This window comes from Choloepus didactylus, chromosome 5 (genome assembly GCF_015220235.1).
Source record: "Choloepus didactylus isolate mChoDid1 chromosome 5, mChoDid1.pri, whole genome shotgun sequence".
NCBI classification, from domain to species: Eukaryota; Metazoa; Chordata; class Mammalia; order Pilosa; family Megalonychidae; genus Choloepus; species Choloepus didactylus.
The window spans coordinates 141,257,037-141,264,014 of NC_051311.1; positions in this window are offsets into that span (position 1 = coordinate 141,257,037).

Sequence of the window (6,978 nt, forward strand, 5' to 3'; positions counted from 1 at the left end):
GTATATTCTTCTACAGAACAAAGAAACTGTTGTTGGTTGCACTCATCCCAGCCATTGCCTCTTTTATCTATGCCACAATCGGGGGGCGGGGCTGCCCACGGGAACAGCGTCTGCTGTGGAGTGAAACAAAGGTGCTCTCTGAACTCGCACCCTGCTCCTGCTGCTTCCTTCCTCTTTCTCTGCTTTGCTACAACCATCAGTTTCTTCCTCAACACCCGGGTCAAATGTGCCCAGCTCCATGACAGCCTCCTAGCCCACCAAGCCCTGGAAAAACAATCATCCCCCTTTGGTGCTCCCTAGCACTTCGCAATGCATTTTCTAGCATTTTTTTTTCCAGCAGTGCCATAATTGTTGGAAAGCTTGCGCTGCCCTGCAACTGCCCCCCATACGTTCCTTGATAGCAGGAACTTTCATTACAAATATCTGTGACTTGACATAGAAGAGTGCATATCACATAGTGGGAGCTCGCTAAATTTTGGATAAATGAAAGAAGACACAGATGAGCCCTTTCCACTGGTGCGTGGGATCCAACAGAAATGTGATTGAATCCCAGGAGGAAATCATGGCTGTGCCCCTTCTCCAGAAACTGTGAATTTCTCACTGCAGCTCTCTTGAAGGGCCTGCTTATCGGGGCTCGGTGAGCAGCCCAGGGCCATGTGCACCGGCATATTGCCACACGGTGTTTTAATGACGCCTTAGGTGGGAGGCAGCCCTGCCACCTATGAGACGGCTGGAGAATGAGGCGGCTTCTCCTCTTCCCATTTTGAAAGTTATCAGATATTTTGGAGGAAGATGCAAATATCAGATCCCTTTCCGACACACAGACACGGGCAGAGACACATACGCACGCGGAAAGGCTGCGTCTTTGCTAAATATAACCCTTTGTAGAGACAGTATCTCAATAATTCTAAAGTGAAAAGATAAGGAAGGGGAGCCAAGTCTTTCATAATGAATGCAAGCCTATAGCTTTTAAACAGGGCTAACATATGGGCCACTGATGGGAATGGGAATGCAAATTAGATATTTTTGATTGCTTGAAATAAAGTCAGCAGAATCAAAGCCTCACACAGCAAATGGTGCAGCTTTAACTATGTCGGTGCCAGGTTGGAAACAAGAGCACTTAGCACATTCTCAGAAAAAAGGGAGACTGGTATTTTGGAGTGAGGCCTTTCTAGGTAGGACAAAGATGAGGCTTACTCTTCCCTTTATTGCCACTCTGGTCCTGCTTTTATAGGGGAGCCTTTTGTTTATTGAGCACATAACTCAATTAAAGATCTACTTTGACCTCTGACCTTTCCGATTTATTATCACTTGTCAAGAATCTTGGGGTAATGAGGAAGCTTTAGTGGTCATCTTATCCAGTCTCCTGGCTTCAGGCAGGTAAGCTCTAACACACAACATGGCAGGAACTGTCATAGGTGCTGGGACTGCAGAAGGGACCATAGCTGTCACTTTTCTTAAGGAGATCCCCAGGTTTTGGAGATGCAAGACCACAAATCTCACTCTGGTGGAGTTTGACACTTACTGGTGGAGGAGAGTCCAGGATGCCATAGGAGGTCAAGCGTGGACTAGCCTCTGAGGTTAATGTGTGTGTGTGTGTGTGTACGCAGGGGTGGGGGTAGAAGGAGTCAAGGAAGGCATCCTGGGAGACTGGCCCCTGAGCTAAGCCTCAAAGGGTAAATCATAGCCAGCCAGTCAAGAGCAAAGGGCTCAACTTGGACAGAGGCATAGCAGTGAGAGTAAAGCACACTTATTGACACAGTGAGGGAACTAGTCCCATGAGGACAGTAAGAGAGGGTGCTGGGCAGCCTAGCTATATAAGCTGCAGAAGCCCGAATCCCAGCAAACTCAGCTGCCTGACATGGTTCCCAAGAGCTGGAGGTCCAGGGGCAAAGCTATGACAAAACCTTTAATAATGTCACGCTTTTGTTCCCTCAGAAGAATGAAGTCACTGTCAACCAGGCTGGACCATGTCCAGGATCGAGGCAGGTGAACCTTGAGGACCAGAGTTGGTTGAGTGTTCCCTGCACCCTTGTCCTTTATTCCTAGGCCTGAACTGCAGCCTCCAAACTTTACCAGTTGTAGGGACAACCATTGTCACATTATACCAGCACTTCTGCCCCCTCCTAGTAAATGAAAGCATCTCCCCACCACTCCTCCACTCAGCCTAGGGTTTTTCAACCTCAGTGCTCTTGACATTTTGAGCCAGATAATTCTTTGTTGTGGGGGCTGACCTGTGCAATGTAGAATGTTCAGCAGCATCCCCGGGCTCTACTCACCAGATGCCAGTAGTACCCTTTTCCTTAGTCGTAGCAATCAAAAATGTCTCCAGACATTGCCAAATGTCCCCTGGAGCAAAATCCCCTCTAGTTGGAAACCACTGCTCTAGCCCAAACACACACCCACACTTTTTTTGTAAAGGCTCATTTCCCTACTCCAACACTATGACCTTGCTGGGAGTTTCTAGGACTCATGGGACCCTCCTTCTTAGCCAAAATGTGGCCCAGGCTGGATGCCTAGTTTGAGGCGCAGCAATCAGAACACGTCTAAGATGGTCTCTTTGAGCCAGGGAGGTTTGCACTTTCTCTTGGCAGCAAATCCGGAGGACCCAGGTTTGGGAGCTGCTGGTGGCCATATTACCATCATGAAGAGCTGCTCCATAGAGTCAAGTAAAGAGGCAGAAATGAGAGATGGAGCAAAATTCTGGTGGCATTTGAGCTTCTAGTTCTAGCTGCATTCCCTGCTCTTCCTGTGGTTTGATGACACAAGCATTGCAATCTGCCTTTATATTGGGTATTTTGAGTTGGGTTTGGGTCACTTACATCCAAAAGAGACTTAAAGATTACACCATCCAAGGGCGAGGAAAGTCCAGTACAAGGGAAGGCAGAATAGTGTACAGGATGAAGTAAGAGTTACATCATATCCATGGTGATGCTTAGGGCACAAGTTTGTCTGGGCTGCTCATCCCAGGCTGGCCTAGGACAGGGCTCCTTTCTGGGGGTCACCTCATCTTCCAGAGAAAAGCAAAAATAATAGCAGTGGGACAAGCCACCAGGAGTCAGTCCTTGTGTGGAAACAGACCTTTATCCCTTCTGCAATCACAGTGAAAGTTTCTATCTGGAGAACTGTCACCTAATAAAATGCCCTAGCTTCTAGGTCTACCTCACCCTTTGCATGATGGGGTCTGAAGGGGGCAGAATGGAGCCCCGGATAGAAAACAATGTTTCTCCTCTTTTAATTCTTTTCTCATATATTCAGTGATCTTACCAGTCAGGCCTATGGCCAAACAGAGATGCAGCTATCTTCCTCAGCAGAGGAAGTCAATGGAGCATCCACTAGAAAACCCGACTTCCCTCATGTGCGCATTTCTAACTCCTCCTCATGGTTTTCATTATCACCTGGGTCCTGTGAGAGAGACAGCTCAATCCCCAGAGCCTTTATCAATGTCTCTTAAATGTTGCTTCCAAAGTCTCTGAAATGGATTAGTGTTGGATATTAAAATTTACTTCCAATTCTGTGAATTGACAATTAGATTTGAGAAGTCAACCCCATTCTGTTTCCAATTTTTAATTATAATCAGTTACATTTTTTCAACTGAGTTCAATAGAAAATATATTGGGCATCAAAGACCAATATGGTCCAAATAATGCAATACCAGCAATATTGAACCCCATCTTCTGCCTCCATGGCACAACCTTTAATTCTAATGGAAAATCAGGACACAGGAGAGGAACAATAGTGTGATGCTATGTTCTTTGTCATTTGCCCTGTCCCCAAACATCTGTGCTGTTGTACTGTTTTTTAATTCCCTGGCTTGGATAACCCTCACTAATCTAAGTGCAGAAGAAACATCCCTTTTTAACATCCTCTATTCTTGGTGGAGTAGTACTTGACTCTATATTCTCCAACGGATGATACCAGGCTCTCCACAATGGCTGAGAAATAGGGGAAAGAGAAGCAGCCTGCCCTAGCGAGCACCAATCCACTACCTATGCTGACTCTTTCAAGCCCAAAGCCCCAAACCTGAGTGCTGGATATCTGCTGGTTAGAAGGGGAGCCTGTCCTGATTCTGAAACTAGTCCCAGCACTAGCTGTTTTTCCTGCTGGAGGAAGTTACCCACCAGGAAGTCAGCTGCACTCAGTGTGGGCCTGATAATTCTGATTCTTCATCTCATTCTATGTATTCACCAAATTCACCACCCTTCCCGGTAGAGGATTATACTGCTCTATCTCTTGAACTCAGGCATGGCCATGAAGGTTGCTTTGGCCAATGAAACGTGAGCAAAGGTGATGCCTGTCACTTGCGGGTGGAAGTTTTAAGAGCTGCATGCACTTTGACATAGGTCCTTTGCTTTCTGTCAGAGACCAGAAATGTCCCCCACAGAAGCTGCTCCAGCAGTCCAGGTGCTGGAGCTAAGATGTTTGGGGAGGAGCTGTAGCCCACCAAAGATGACTTAGCATGAATGAGAGCAGATCGTCATGGCTGCAAGCCACTGAGATTTAGGGTTGTTTGTTATTGCAGTATAACCTAGTCCCCAGGGTCTATGAATTTTGGGGAGGGGAGGATGAAGGAAAGGGTAAAGAAGAGGAAGTTGGGTTGGGGTGCAGGTAGAGGTATGTGAGGACATCACAATAAATATCCCCTTTAAGTAATTTTCCACTAGGGTAGAGGGAGAGTAAAGAATTTTTCAGTGCAAAAGTGTCCTATGCAAGGCTACAATGGCTGGGTCGAGATTGTTTTCTTTTCTGGAATAGAGAGACTATTTCTGCCTTTAAAGCTATACTTATGAGGGTCTCAAAGGCGGACAGTGTGGTGAATAAGGATCTAGTGGCTTTAATGCAAAAATTGATCCCACTCGTGAGGAGAGAGACCATGCTGAGTCCTCTTGATTGTAGAAGTATGTCACTACTTTTTGGGTTCCTAAAGTGTATTACTGGTTTTCTCCATGTGAGCCAGAGAGATAACAGAAATAAAGGATGGAAAGGAAAAGCAGGGTTGGGAACTACAAATTGTTTTTATTTTAACTGAGTCTTTTAAAATTGTTAAACAAATAAAACTTATTTTCAATTTAAATCATTGAGGAGAAAATCCAGTGAGAAGTAAAAGCCTCTCCTTCTTTGCCCAAAGTGCTCCAATTCTATTCCCTAGAAGCATTATTGATGTGGTTTCTCTGTCTTTTTCCAGACATTTTTGGTGCCTATATCAGATATAGACATAGATATTCTTATGGATATAGTTATATATGAATATGAATATTGTTTTTAAAATGAACAATGGTATCTGTTGGGGACTGACTTGTGTCCCCCACAAAAAGCAGTTTCAGGTGGCAGCCCCTGGTTCTGTGGGTGGAATCCATTTGTGACTAGGACCTAAGAAGATGCTATTGAAGTGTGCCCAAACTGAATGAGCCCTAATCCAACACAGTTGAAGTCCTTATAAGTAAAGGAAATTGGAAACAGAGAAAAGCCACAGGGAGCAGCCAGAAGCTGGAAGTCAACAGAACCCAAAAGAGAAAGAAGATACCAACATGTGCACTGCCATGTGACAGAAAAGCCAGAGAACCCCAAAGACTGCTGATCAGTCAGAAGATACCTACCTCAGGAGGAAGCAAGCCTTCTAGCTTCTGAAACCATGAGCCAATAAATTCCTGTTGTTAAGCCAACCCATTGTATGGTATTTGTTTTAGCAGCCAGAAAAATAAACAGTATCATACTCTTCAAACTATTCTGCAATTTGCTTTTATCACTTCACAATGATATATTTGGCATCCTGTCAACAAAAATAAACCTACCTTTTTATTATCTGCATAACTTTCCTCCATTTGTATGAACTGATCTTTTATTGATGGACATTTAGGTTGTTTCTGGCTTATTTTCCCTATTACAAAAATGCTGTAGGGAAACCTTCCTCCCTCATTCATCTACGCATCATTCTGCACAGGTCTTTATGCATTTGTGTTAGTATATTTGCATGGAATATTAAGGAAAGAATAATAATTAAATAATGCCTTTAAAATTTGAAAATAAATGTGGTCAAAGTGTACCATATGTGAATGAGTATATCACTCTTGATGATCCTAGGAATTATGATTTCCTTTTATTTTTTTGCTAGGATGATTCATGAAAAGCAGTATCTCATTTCATATGATTTGCTTTTTATTATGAATGCATTTAAGCATCATATCATATACTTATTGACCATCAAAGATCAAAAGGGTATCAGCACTTTTGTTATCTTATCTCATAAGGGGACTTCAGTTCAAAGGTTGGAACTAGAAGTTCTCTGGCCAGATTCATGACCTATTTATCCTATTTATCTGAATCTTAGGCTCTTAGCCCAGGTTTTAGCATATAGGAGCTATTCCTTAAGTGTTTGTTGAATGAATGAATAAAAATGAGGGCACAATAAAAAAGGAAAATGTTGATAAAGGTATGGAAACTTTAGGAGGATTGGGGACATTTGTTTGGAGGATAAGGAATTGAAAGAAAACTCAGCATCAAAAGTACAGACAGGGCTGGCTTCCTGGATGTATAACCTGTGCAATCACACAGGGCCTCACACTTAGTAAATTCTTAGTAAATTTTGAATAATGTGTTCCACACTTTCATTTTGCACTAGGCCCCACAAACTATATAGTCAGTCTGGGATACAGGTGATAGAAGTAAATGGAAAATTAAATATTTGACATTTTTGGAAAGATGAAGTTTTACTTGAGGGTTACATCTGGATGAAAGTGAGAAATTGGGTATTCTAGTTTGCTAATGCTGCTGGAGTGCAAAACACCAGAGAAGGATTGGCTTCTATAAAAGGGGGTTTATTTGGTTACACAGTTATAGTCTTAAGGCCATAAAGTGTCCAAGGTAACACATCAGCAATCAGGTACCTTCACTGGAGGATGGCCAATGGTGTCAGGAAAACCTCTGTTAGCTGGGAAGGCACGTGGCTGGCGTCTGCTCCAAAGTACTGGTTTCAAAATG